The 13125-nt window shown below is 46.7% G+C and overlaps 1 long non-coding RNA gene across 1 annotated transcript; it reads left to right on the top strand.

Annotated features, from left to right (window-relative positions):
- Positions 1 to 2213: 2213 nt before the first annotated feature.
- On the top strand, positions 2214 to 8402 carry LOC123330237. The gene is made up of 3 exons (XR_006545985.2): positions 2214 to 2974; positions 3664 to 4165; positions 7902 to 8402. It is a non-coding gene; the product is annotated as an uncharacterized LOC123330237 (long non-coding RNA).
- Positions 8403 to 13125: the final 4723 nt, after the last annotated feature.

Below are 13125 nucleotides of genomic sequence, written 5' to 3'. Positions count from 1 at the left end.
ATGTTTAGTTGCTAAGTTGTGTCAGGCTCTATTGTGACCCCATAGACTGCAGCCCTCCAGTCTCCTGGGTCGGTGCTTTAAGATAATTCTCTCAGGATCAGCAAAGTAAATGCTTTCACAGATACACACACACAGTGGTTGATCTCAATTGATTTGGTGTGTGTAAGTTCTATTGTTATTATCTACAAGGTAATTCATCACAGTTAAACTGGTCTTTCAGGAATAAATTAATGCATGAAAACTGGGTATCTGATGTGCTTATTTACAACTTACCCTTTTCTACCAAGATCACCCATTACAGAAACTGCTAAGATTAAGTGTCTTCATTGGCTAACGGGTTTTGCTTCCAACAGTGCAGCCCAATTTCTGATAATGGAGCTCCAGGTACATAACCCTCTAAAGCTTCTTGCTAACCTCTCTGTTAATCCCTTGTACCACCTGATCACTCGATACTATTATTGTCCGCTTATTATGTGTGTGTTTAGTCATAAGTCATGTCCTACTCTTCTCGACCCCATGGACTATAGCCCGCCAGGCTCCTCTGTCCATGGGATTTTCCAGGCAAGAATACTGGAGTGAGTTGACATTTCCTTCTCCAGGGGATTTTCCCGTTCCAGGGATCGAACCTGAGTCTCCTGCATTGCAGATAGATTATTCTTTACTGCTGAGCCACCAGGGAAGCCCTTGTCTGCTTAATAAAAAGCCCTTAAAAAGTGGGTTACTGATCATTACATCTAAGGGGAGAATATTATTCAGATTCTAGAGTTAGTGCTTCAGTGAAGGGAGAAAAAGTTGAAATTAAATCATCATAGAAACATTCTTGAGAAGTTTAATTTTATGTGATTATTTTCCGGGTTGAAAACAAAACAAAGTCTGAGGTCACTGCTTCCAGGAAATCTAAATTCTTGAGTTTTTCTTCTTTACAGAAACAGTTTGAAAAAGTACGTAAACCTCTGCAGTTTTTCTTTAAGGCTGGCTGAGTGTATCACAGGCAGAGAGTCCTAAGCTGTGATAAGTCTTTGTTAAACACACTATGTGGTCATTCCCTGGGCTTCTGTTTAGAGACGCTTTAGTGGTCGGTAGAACTGAATGAGATTCGTGAGGCATCTTAACGCTGGTCTGAATTTCAGCTCTCTGTGTGGTCCTCCTTCCCAGTTAAATCTTGCCTGTTCATCTTCAGCTTCATGCTAAAGAAAACAATGACTAAATAACAATCACTCCGGGACACCTCTTACTTCCCAAGGGCATCATAATAACCCATGAACACCCATGTGGATAAAATGAGCTTATAGCTTTAGTAGACACCTTTAAACACATGGCTATTTCAGGACATTCTATATAAAATAATGACGGTAAAACTTTGGCTTCCGATTTATTTTTTAATTAACAACAAAGATGCCCCAATTATAATTTTTCAGAGTATTTAAAAATTGTTTTGTAAAGGACTTGTCTAGAGTCGGGACTTACTGAAAGTATGCACTTTTAAACAATAAGATGATGAAAAAGAATCTTCTCTTTTTCACCCACACTATTTGCAAATCCGCTTACAGGACTCACCTCCCCTGATTATAATAAAAATTGGGCAGCCCTGTGTGTACTGGACATGCACGGACTCCATCTGCAGTCACAAAGGAAACCAAACTCCTTTTTATTGGCCTTTTCTATATTTTGTTCATAAAAGAGCTACTGACCCCAGGTCATAGTCAAGCTCACAAAATCCAAACAAGTAGAAAGTTTCTCAAAACCCAATACCTGAGTGTTTGATTGAGGAAGGAAATTGGACCTGTTGGAATGGAACGATGCGGACCGGGGGGTGCAGCTCTGAACCGGTCATGGAAATGACAGTTCTAATCTGCTTTTCTTGTTAACACCCAGATGGAGAGGGAGAGAGAGAGGAAGGACAGGCTGTGACCAGATTCGTGAAAGAGTGGGGGCCAAGGATGGACTGAATTTGTGCTTGTGTGGGGGGAGCAGTGCCATCCTCTCTCGGCCTGGGAGGCGGGTGTCCCAGCAGGACTCGGCACGCCAGCATCTGCAGAGAGGCTGCGTCTCTTAGCATCACTCTCAGCCCTTCGCTTTCTTCAGCAATCGACATCTTTACTTAGAAAGCTGAGTGCCTCGAAGAGTCCTCCACCGGATTGGAGACAGCTGGGAGGCCACAGGTAGAGAAAGAGGCTTCCTACAGCGCTCCCTGCTTCTCCCTGCCTGACTTCGGGGTCATGGTGTTCTCAGAGCAGCTGAGGACCCAGTGGGTGGAGGTCTTCCCCTAACCAGCCCTTAGCCCTTAGGTCAAGGGCCTGCCCTCTCTGTTGGGGTGGGGGTGGGCACAGGTTTATGAGTGGCTATGGGAGGTGCCTGCATGGTCTTTCTGGCCCCGCCCCGATTTCCTCTTTCATCTCATCTCCCCAAGGGGCAGGAAAGTCCAAAATATTTCCTCTCTTCTCTTTCTCATCTTTGTTTGGCAGGAATTCTGTGCTTTGTAGGGCCTCCCCTTCATTTCACAAATCTTTACTGAGCTCCTTCCACGTGCCAGGCTCAGTCCAACTGCCCAAGATATGCTAGCAAATAAAACAGAGAAAGGGCTTCACCTGGTAGGACGTTGTCTCACAGAGCAGCGGTCCCCAACCTTTTTGGCATGAGGGACTGGTTTTGTGGAAGACAATTTTTCTACAGACCAGGGGTGGGAAATGGTTCGGGATGATTCAAGAGCATTACGTTTATTGCGCCCTTTATTTCTATTATTATCGCATCAGCTCCACCTCAGGTCATCAGGCATTAGATCCCAGAGGCTGGGGACCCCTGTCACAGAGGAAAACATATCATGAGCAGCAGGCCCAATGCAGAAGTGCATCATTTAGTGGTTCAGGAGTGTTAAGTGCTGTGAAAGAACAGAGGAAAACCAGAGCGCATAGGGACGGCAGGAGATCTGGGGGCAGAGGTGGAAGACAAGGGACAAGCTGGCACCTTCAATAAGGTCAGGGTGAGCCTCCTTGAGAAGACATCTGAGAAGATGGGAAAGCAGGGAGGGAGGAAGCTAGGTGGATAATTTCCATGGGGAAAGAGTATCAGGCAGAGGAAACACATCAGGCTTGTGCAAAGGCCCTGGGGGTGCCTGGTGGATTTCAGGAGGACTGAATTTCAGGATTTCAGGAGGACTGGGGAGTAGTGAGGACTTGGAGCAGAGAGGTCTTGCTTTTCCTTGGAGTGTTATGAGAGCCACTGAAGACTCTGAGCAGGAGGTGATAAGATTCGACTTTAATTTTAACATGGCCAGTAGCTCTGCTGTTGAGTTGAGGAGTGACAATAACACGTTAAGGGCTGGAGCTGGGAAACCGATCAGAGCCTTGCAGGAGCTCAGACAGAGATGGTGGGCGCAGTAGAGGTGGGGAGAAACGGTCAGGTTCTGGATGATATTTGAAGGTGGCACTGCCCGGAGCTGTAACTGAGAGGCTATGGGGTGTGAAAGAGCATGAAAGTCCAGGACGCCTGCAGTTTCCACTTGGGTCCCTGGAAGAAGGTGATTGTTCTTAGCTGGGCTGGGAAGACTGGGGAATGAAGCAGGATTTTGAAAAGATGAAAACTAAGGTTCCGTTCTGGACATCCTGCATTCCCTCTTGAATGTTGGGAACCTAATTTACTTTATTTTTGCTCCCCCTGCTCTAGAATTCTAAGTCTTTTCAAGACCGAATGGACCACAGAGGAGAGGCACTGGGTAGAAAACTCAACAGGTGATATTTGAAGACCTCTGCTTATAGCCTGGGTCATCCCCCTGGAAGCTGAAGATCCTGTTCTCAAAGCCTTTTAATTGCTTGGCTAAAGACTGAACGCCTACCTTGTTCCCCACCAAAGCCACTGCCTGGCAGAACATTCCAGGGCACAGGCTCTTGCATTCTCCAGTCTGGAAGGTTCTGCTTCCACGGCCTGACAGAGGGAGCCGGACCAGGCCATCATGTTCATGGTTCCAGCCCTACTAAGACTGGGCTCCAACAGCTGGGCCCTGCAGAGAGGGCGATGGAAGAAAGACCCTAGCACAGGCCAGAAGGAGGCCCTGGGCTGTCACGGGTGCCACTGGTTTGGCCCCTGCACTTCCAAAGGAGCTGTTCTTGCCAAACTCCAAGCCCCCTCCCTAGGAGGCATGCTGGCAATGGTGGGCCATGGCTTACAGGTAAGGAGCTGAGGGACCAGACCTTGCCCAGGGGCTCACATTGCTTTTAGATAAAGGAAAGAACCTTCTCCGAAAATGGAATATATGAATGTTTTCCTTCAAGTCCTGCAAACATGTCTGATGGTGCCAGATTTATACTTTTCTAGTATCTTCTATATTCACAGAAGTTCTAGTAATGGATCAGATCTAACCCATAGAGTACTAGATTTTCCCTGTCTGAGTTCAGTAACCCAGTTCCAACACTTCCTGGTCATGGGACCTTGAGCAAGCCACTTAATTACTCTGGCTTAAGTTTTCTCATCTGTAAAGTAGGGTAATAAAACATAGTAATGAGGTAATGCATGCAAAGGGCATCACCCAGGGCCTTGTGGGCAGTAAATGCTCAATATGTGGTATTCACATTCTGTCTATAGTATAGTTGGATCTCTTTCAAGTGGTTTAGAATTAGCTGAAAATTCTTTTATTTAAGACATCTCAATTTGCCTGTGACATAATTAGCCTTTGAAATTCTCACAATTCCTTGCACACAGTAGATGCTGTGTGATACTTAGAGGAAGTTGAGTACCACTGTGTGACCTGGTGATAGGATGCTGATTCTGCCCCATACTAGCTGAGTGACCTTGGACAAGTCACAAAACATCCCCTAACCTCAGTTTTTGGACTTACTAAGGTGGTAATAATGGGCTATCCATCTGTCACTGGGTTGTTATGAGGATTAAAAAAAATGGTAGAGGTGAAGGAATTCAATAAAGGTTCACGTTTTTAGTATTGTTGAACTGTCTTATGGAATTGAATTATGAGATGGAATTGTTGAATTATTGTTGAACTGTTTTACTGTTTATTGCTATTGCTGTTTGTTCTTATTGCTGATAAAATGGTGGAGTCTGGGATGAGGGTTGATTCATTTTGGGTGATTCTTGATTTGCTGCCCTGAGTCACGTTAATTATTTACAAGTTCGTTATCTAGCTTCACTTGACTGATTGATTTCTTCACTCGATAAATATGTATTGAATGTTTGCTCAGTACCAGGGCCCATTCCAGGCCGTAAACAGGCTGACTGGATTCTCTGTCTTGGAGCTGGCATTCCTGGTAGGGGAGGCAGACAGGAAACCAGATGATTTCAGACATCGATAAGAGCCATGATGACAATAAAAGATAGCGAGAGGGTGAGTGGTGGGGGGCTAGGGGTGGTCAGAGAAGGCCTCTTGGAGGAAGTGACATCCTTAAGACCTAAGGATGGACAGAAACCAGTCTTGAGAGAAGGGGAAAGGGGCATGAAGTATGTGTGGAGTGGTGGATGGGGTGTCCCAGACAGGGGAGCACCCAGAGGAAAGACCCTGAAATAGGGCAGCACCTGGCTGGCATGGTGACAGACCCGAGAGATGGTGGCTGAAGAACAGAGGGCAGGACTTCCTTTGTGGTCCAGTGGTAAAGAATCTGCCTGCCAATGCAGGGAACACAGGCTCGATCTCTGGTCTGGGAGGATTCTACATGCCATGGGGCAACTAAGCCCGTGCACCACAGCTACTGAGCCCCTGCTCTACAAGAGGAAGCCCTGCAGTCGAAGCCTGCACAGAGTAGACCACACTGTCTGCCACTAGAGAAAGTCTGCGCACAGCAACAAAGATCCAGCACAGCCAAAACTAAATAAATTTCTAAAGGACTGGGGTTCTATTTTGGTGTAATAGGGAACCCTTGAAGGGTTGTAACTCTTCTCCCAGGTGTGGTATGGATAGCTCTCCCACCTCCTTCCGGTCTCATATTCCCCTTTCAGTGAGATTTCCCTGACCACCCTACGTAAAATGGCAACCCTCTGTTTAAAGGACTGGAATGAATTCAGCCAGTCACCACACTCTATGTCCTCCTGCCCCATTGTTATTTTTTGTCCACAGCTCTAACATTCTCTAACACACTGTACGTTTCCCTCTTTAATTTTGTTGGTTCTCCTCTTCCTGATGAGGATGCAATGTCTAGCAAGGTCTAGAAAGTGCTAGAACAGTGCTGGCCCAGAGGTGTGCAGATATTTGTTAAATGCAAGACTGGATAAAGTGCATGGTGTAGGTTCTGCTTTTACTAGGTCCCTCTGGCTGCCTCGTGGAGGGGGATTTGGAGAGCCTGGTGAAATGGTGTTCTTGGCCCCCGGATGAGGGTATGGGAGGTGGTTTGACATTGCCTTTCGGGTAGGGCCCACTGGACTTGCTAATGGCTGGAGTAAGTGTTTGAAGAATGAAAGGACTCACTTTAGGATTTTGACTGGAGCAACTTGGGCCATTTACTGGGACAGGTAGGGGGAGAACAGGAGAGGAAAGGGGACAACTTAGTTGGAAGAGTCAACTTGAGAAGTCTGTTAGACAGCAGAGTGGCATTGTCAATGGCAAAAAGATGGTGATTAAAAAAATAGTGCTTAAAATAGTGGAGAAATTTTCAAACTGACAAATATGTGTTGCTCAAGTATTTTGAAATTTTAGATCCAGAAAAAAAAAAAAGTCCAAAACCTAGATCTAAGTTTGGGTAAATAAACTTGATGCTTTGATTACATCCAAGCACAAAGCATCAGATAATAGTATTAGCCAGGGACTTCTCTGGCGGTCCAGTGGTATAGGACTCCATACTTCCACTCCAGGGGGCACCAGTTTGATCCCTGGTTAGGAAATTAAGATCCCACATGCTGTGAGTGCAGCCAATAACAATAATGATAATATTATTAGCCAAAATGCCTATATTTTAAGTCACAAGAAGTGCTCAAAAATAAATTTCAATAGAATTTAAAATGCAATGAAGAGAATTACCATGGGGGAGTCTCCAATATATAGGATTTCTTTTTAGCCTTTCAGTTACAATTAAAAATCATTTTTAACCAAGTCACCATACCACCTAGGGTTTAGTGCATCTCCTGCAGTGGTGCCTTTTTGTCGTTTGGTTTTCACGCACAGAGATGCAAAACTTGTGGTCACTATAAGATGCAGGAGTGGGACTTCCCTGGAGGTCTAGGAGTTAAGACTCTGAGCTCCCAATGCCAGGGACAGGAATTCAACCCCCTACCCCCACCCCCGGTCGAGAACTAAGATCCTGCATGCCGCACAGTGGAGCCTAAAAAAAAAAAATCAGGAATGGTTCAGGAAGCCAACATGACAATACAAACCTGGGAAGAAATGGATTAAGCAAAGCTATGCTACAGTACAACATTGATGGGCTTTTGAAGGCATTTTGCTTTCTGGAAAATGGAAGCTCTAGCGCATAGCAATTTCAGCTGGTTCTTTCCTCTCGGGGAAATCATAAAAGCAGTATTTTCCACCCAGAGACTTTCCTACCCCTGCCAAACGATGGGCTGACGGCTCATATTTTCCCACGCGGCGCGGTGCTTTCAGAACACCGTCTTGTCTATGGGTGCTTGGTAACAAACACACGTGAAGCCTCGCCTTTCAGAGAAATTGCTGCAGACAAGCTGGGGCAGGGCTGTAACCAGGTGGCTGCATCCGGAACTCAGGGTGTGTTTAGTATTCCGTACGCGTCGGGGCTTCGAGGACCCAGCCAGGGCTGCCTCTAGGATTGCTGTGCAGCTTGCAAAGCACGGGAGTTCAGAATCTTGAGGCTGCTTGGAGGAGGTTTGTAGCTAAAACATAAGCTGTTTTCAGGTACATTGGAGTTTAATTTCATCCTCGATCACTGAGCCTGGGGATGCTGCCACCCCCATCCCCAACCCCCATTTCTCTGTTCTTTGTCCTCTGGAGGCAGATTCGCTGGCCATGCATGGCTTAGTGCAGAAAACTACTGCTCTTTGAGAAGAGAAAAGATGACCGCGCTCTGTGGGTGGATTTAAGTTGTGCTGTGCTGCTGCCTTGCCTCATTCCCCATCACCACCCCCCTTCCTACTCGACCCTGGTTCAGCAAGTCAGTATGGAACGGCCACCAAGAGTCAGTGGACCTGTGTGTGAGCCGGGCTCTGCCATGGCCGCTCTGAATGACCCTCAGCCTGAGCCCCGTTGTCCCATCTTGCAGTGATGAAGTTTAGGAACATCATCATCTCTACCTCTGTTACACAGTAATGATGCTGTGCGTGGCGTGGATGCTCTGTGCACTGACTGTCCAAGACCCCCATTCCAAGGGTCTTACCTGGGGGGCAGTACCCTTCCCCAGTTGTGAACACTGACAGTGGCAAATGGGCTCACCCTCCTCTCATACATCCCGGAGGACACGTATCTGCCCATACCTGCCCAGAACAAATGCTGGGAAAATGAAAATGTCAATTAAATGGTTGCTATGGCAACCCCATCTCATGTTTGAGGCTACATTTGCAGCGTTGTGATTATTTTTCTCCCATTGGGTTGATTGAATTCCTCAGTTGTTGCCTCTTGCCCCATCTCTGTCACCCTGTCAACACACCACACTCTCATGCTCACACACTCACAAGTACTCACACACTGTTCACAATGGTTTGTAACAGAGCATATGATGCATTTTAAAGGGCTAAGATAAAAGCCAGGAAAATTATTTTGGAGCAAGTGGGCACATTCCTGTGTTCTTTTTGTGACTTTTGGGGGTAGCTCAAAGAGATAGAATGTCCAGTCTGACACCAGAAAGACTCTCCTGTTAGAATTTTCTTTTTGACCTTGCATGAGCTCTTCAACTCCTTGAGCAGGGGGTTTTAGCTCTTGATCAAGAGAACATAATGCTCTTAGCCCTACGAGGGGAGGGGAGAGGAGGGCAGCCTTATAAAGACTAACAAGAAAATGCCTGCAACCTTTGCACTCCCCTGAAGAGTGACCTGCATGCTGGTCATGGCTCAGCTTCACTGTGGAGTCCAGCTCAGCTTGGAGGAGGAGCAAGGGCCTGGAGACAGATGCCTGGATTGGATCAAGTTTTATTAGCTACGAAACCCTGAGTTAGTTGTTTAATCCTTCTGTTTGTCTATGAAATGGGGCTGACAAAAGGAGTGCTACCTCATGGGGCTGTTCTGATAATTAAATGAAATGCCATAGAAATTGTTGGCATGGAGTAAGGACCCAATGGGCTTCCCTGGTGACTCAGTGGTAAAGAATCTGCCTGCCAGTGCAGGAGACATGGGTTCAATCCCTGGGTCCAGAATATCTCCTGGAGAAGAGAATAGCAACCCACTCCAGTATTCTTGCCCAGAGAATCCCGTGGACAGAGGAGCCTGGTGGGGTACAGTCGATGGGGTCTCAAAAGAGTCAGACACAACTGAGGGACTAAACCACCACCAAGGACCCATTAGATTAGGCCCATAGTCTATTCATGCCGATTGCTTCCAGAATCCACAAAGGAGAAGCGCACGGTCCAGCTGTCATCATTGGAAGACGTGTGCTTAAACCTTCCGTATGTGTGTCTTTGCTGTTTTTTAGAATACATTCCAGCTTCTTCTTTCAGAGCCAGTTGGGATGCAATAAGCAAACACTCATTTTTTTTCTCCCTCTTGATAAATGATTTGATTTGATTTAGTAATTTTAAAATTTTGTTTTTGAAAGGTTTATTTTTTCCCTGATGCCAAAACTTCCTGATGATGAAATCTCCTCTCACCAACTCAAATATCTCAAGGGCTGAAGTGCCTTGTAGGGCACAGGCAGTCTTTCTCCCATGACCGTGCCTGGAAAAAGACTTGTGTTCAGTCTTACTCAGAGGGTGGAGAGGCCCTGCAGGAATCCAGTCTTAACAAAGAGGAAAGCCAAAGAAGGAAGTTTCTGGTGGTTGCTTTTTTTTTTTTTTTAACCCTCCTGAACGTCACTATCAGAGGCAGGTATCTAACACCGTTTCCTAGATCTACTTCCTTGGGGAAGGACTGGGCTGCAGGGAGAGAGAAAGCCTGAGCATTGCTAATTAACTGCTGTTTCTGCTGAAGGGAGTGAGGTAGAGACACCAAAAGATGCCATTGCAGGTATTTTTCTTTTACAGAAATTTCGAAATTCGAACACTTAAAAGAAAAAAATTCAAGGTGAATATTTTACTGAATAATAAATGAACTGTAGAATGTGTATAACCTTCGCAATATATTTTTTTTTAAATTGCTTAAAAAACGTTAAGGGAGCACAGTTTACTCGGGAATGAACTGATGTTCCCTAGGCCTGGAAGAGTTGAAATGAGGAGAGCTCCACTAAGAAACAGCACTAAGATTATTTTAGCAGATGGTAACCTTTAGTGATTTTTAATCAAACAATGTATTTGATCATGTGTGCCTAAACCACCATACGTGTATTACTTTAAAAGTAAAATGGTAAATGCTTTCCTAAATACTGAATATCATTAAACTAAGTATATGCAGTGGGTATGGCATTGCTTTAAAACTTGCTATGGATGTGCTCTGGTGCTATTTCCAGGCTCCCCCGGGGAGCAGGGGGGTGGCCTCAAATTCCTTTTCAATGATGTTCAGTCCTCTTCTCCTCTCAGGTGTCATCATAGAGGCAAACTCAACCAAAGGTGGGGGGAAGGCCCCTGCCCATTGTTGTTCTGGTCTCTGATGCTGACACCAGGGGTGTCCTGGTCTTTGGGTCCTAAAGGGGTATCCCTGGGGGCCATTTCCATTTGGAACATGCTTGGAGCCAGGAGCCCAGGACATAGCTGGAAGCACCACTTTGAGGTCAATCCTGTATGGGTGCCTCAGTGGTTGCACAGTCCAGCTCCCCAGTGCCAGGCTTGTCCCCACTGGTGAGAAAGGCCCAGGGTGCTCGGACCCTCATCCCCAGAGTATCATAGCTAAGTGTCTATGTTCAAGAGTTAGGGGAGGGGGTCCTGGTGGAGCTGATGGGGAGGCTGACAACCCCCAAGCTTCACTATTCCTGCTACCACATCTCACGCAAGATGGGAAGAGGGAGCCACAGTCCCCTCCCCCATCATGGGTCCTTGGGCTGATATTTTTATAAAAGAAAAAGACAGTCCAAGATGATTCTGCAAAAATCTTTTCCATAAACATAAGCAGGGGAGTTCTAAGCAGGGAGGAGTTAGGAGAAGGGGTAATGGCAGAGGATTTGGCTTTATTGGAGCCTTCTGTTTTTAAAAGGAAAGCATCATATGGCTACAATTAACTGTCCTTTAAAATCCCAGTGGCAAGAGAGCGCAAGGTCTTGCTACCTGCCTGAAAAGGGAGTGGGTATGCTGGGAGAAAAGAAAATTAACTTTTCACAAATTATGCTGCCACAGATGCTTACATTTAATTCATTTTGTACCCCCCCCCCATAAAGAAATTGTGAGGGATCTCACTTTTGGTAATGCTACTGGCTCTTTGAATCCCAAGTTCTGGAGTGCAAACTGTTCAGGGCCCTGGTCCACCTGGTGAAGGGAAGCCTCAGGTGTCGATGGGACCAGAGGAACGACTAGGTCCTTCTCCTAGCAATCGCATCAGCATCACCTAGGAACTTGTCAGAGATGCAGGATCTGAAGCCCCATGGAATCTTAATGTATGCATGTGTGCATGCTCAGTCATGTTTCTTTGCGACCCCATGGACTGTATGCCTGCCAGGCTCCTCTGTCCATGCGATTCTCCAGGCAAGAATACTGGAGTGGGTTGCCATGCCTTCCTCCAGGGGATCTTCCCAACCCAGGGATCGAACCCGCATCTCCTGTGCCTCCTGGCAGATTTATTACCACTGAGCCGCCACTGAATCTTAAGCTGCGTCTTAACATCCCAGGTGATTCGTGTGTGCAGTGCAGTTTGAGAAGTGCTGCTTTGTGGGAGGCGGCTGCCTCCTGCCACGGGTTTCTAGAACCTTGAGAAGCTCCGTGTTGGATTAGCAGGGTTCAGCCTCCCTGCCGTGAACAGCTGTGGTTCTAACTATAGCCTTGAGCCTTCGTGTAAGACAGGCTCACCTGCTAGGCAACAGCACTGCTCACCTGGAGGGAACCCTGGGTCTGCTCATTACTCATGCCTCTGTTCTAATTTCACGGTTTCTGCCTGCGGTTGTGTAATCCTGGGCTTGCAAGGCTCAAATGTGGCGAAAGTCACCAGGCTGATGAATTCCCCGCTCCGATGACGCCTTCATCAGAGATGACACTCCCCTTTCATGGGTCAGGTTATCGGAGGGACAAGGGGGCCGACCTCATGTTGTGTCCTCAGTTATGGTGATTTTGGCGGCTTCTCCAAATTGATCACATCTCAGGCAAGTGCACAGCACCGCAATTACCCAAGACTCTCGGGACGTTGGGATCAATTTTTTTTTTTCTTTCCCAAACAAATGAGTATTCTTCTGGCTTTTGCTAATTGAAATGTCTATTTTATAGAAAGCATTTTATTTCCACCAATTCTCACAGCAACCCTATTGGAGGGGTATGAGAAGAGGAAGGGGTGTTGTTATTATTCCACTTTTCAGAAGGGAAAACAAAATCAGAGAAGTAAAGTAACTTTCTTAAAGTCACACAGTAAATTAAATGACAGACTGTGGACCCAAATCCAGGCATGTGTGACTCCACCGGGCTCTCTGTCCACCCGGGCTATAGTGAGTCTATCAAACACAGAATTCCTACAGTCCAGGGTATCTATCTATTCTTTTCTTCAGGTGAGGAGGAAAGCAGGAGTGTTTCTGAATGATCTTTGTCATTCTTCTGCTTCTCCCAGGTGGGCACCTCCAGGGGCTCACATTTTTCCTTAGTTTCTCCCCATGAACCAACCGGCCTCAGAGCTATGACTGCTCTGCTCCAATGGCTTCTTGGAGGCCAGGAATAAAGCCCGGGTGGCCTGCACACCAGCGGTAGCGGCAGGTAGCGTGAGCGCCAAGGCCGAGTGGCCATTCTGTTCTCAGGGACAGGTGCATACTGCAGTTCCCGGGAAGACCCTGGTGCTGTTCCTTTTCTTTTTTTGGCTACACCAGGATCTTAATTCCCTGACCGGGGATGGAACCCGGGGCCCTGGCAGTGAAAGGGTCAAGTCCTAACCACTGGACTGCCAGGGAATTCCTGGGTGGTGCTGTTCCTTTGACACCAGGGGAGAGGCCGGGCAGTTCTTTGACAGCTCTGA

Source organism: Bubalus bubalis, chromosome 18, assembly GCF_019923935.1.
Source record: "Bubalus bubalis isolate 160015118507 breed Murrah chromosome 18, NDDB_SH_1, whole genome shotgun sequence".
NCBI lineage: Eukaryota > Metazoa > Chordata > Mammalia > Artiodactyla > Bovidae > Bubalus > Bubalus bubalis.
Note: the sequence above shows the minus strand (reverse complement) of the source record. Positions and strands in the feature narration are given on the sequence as shown.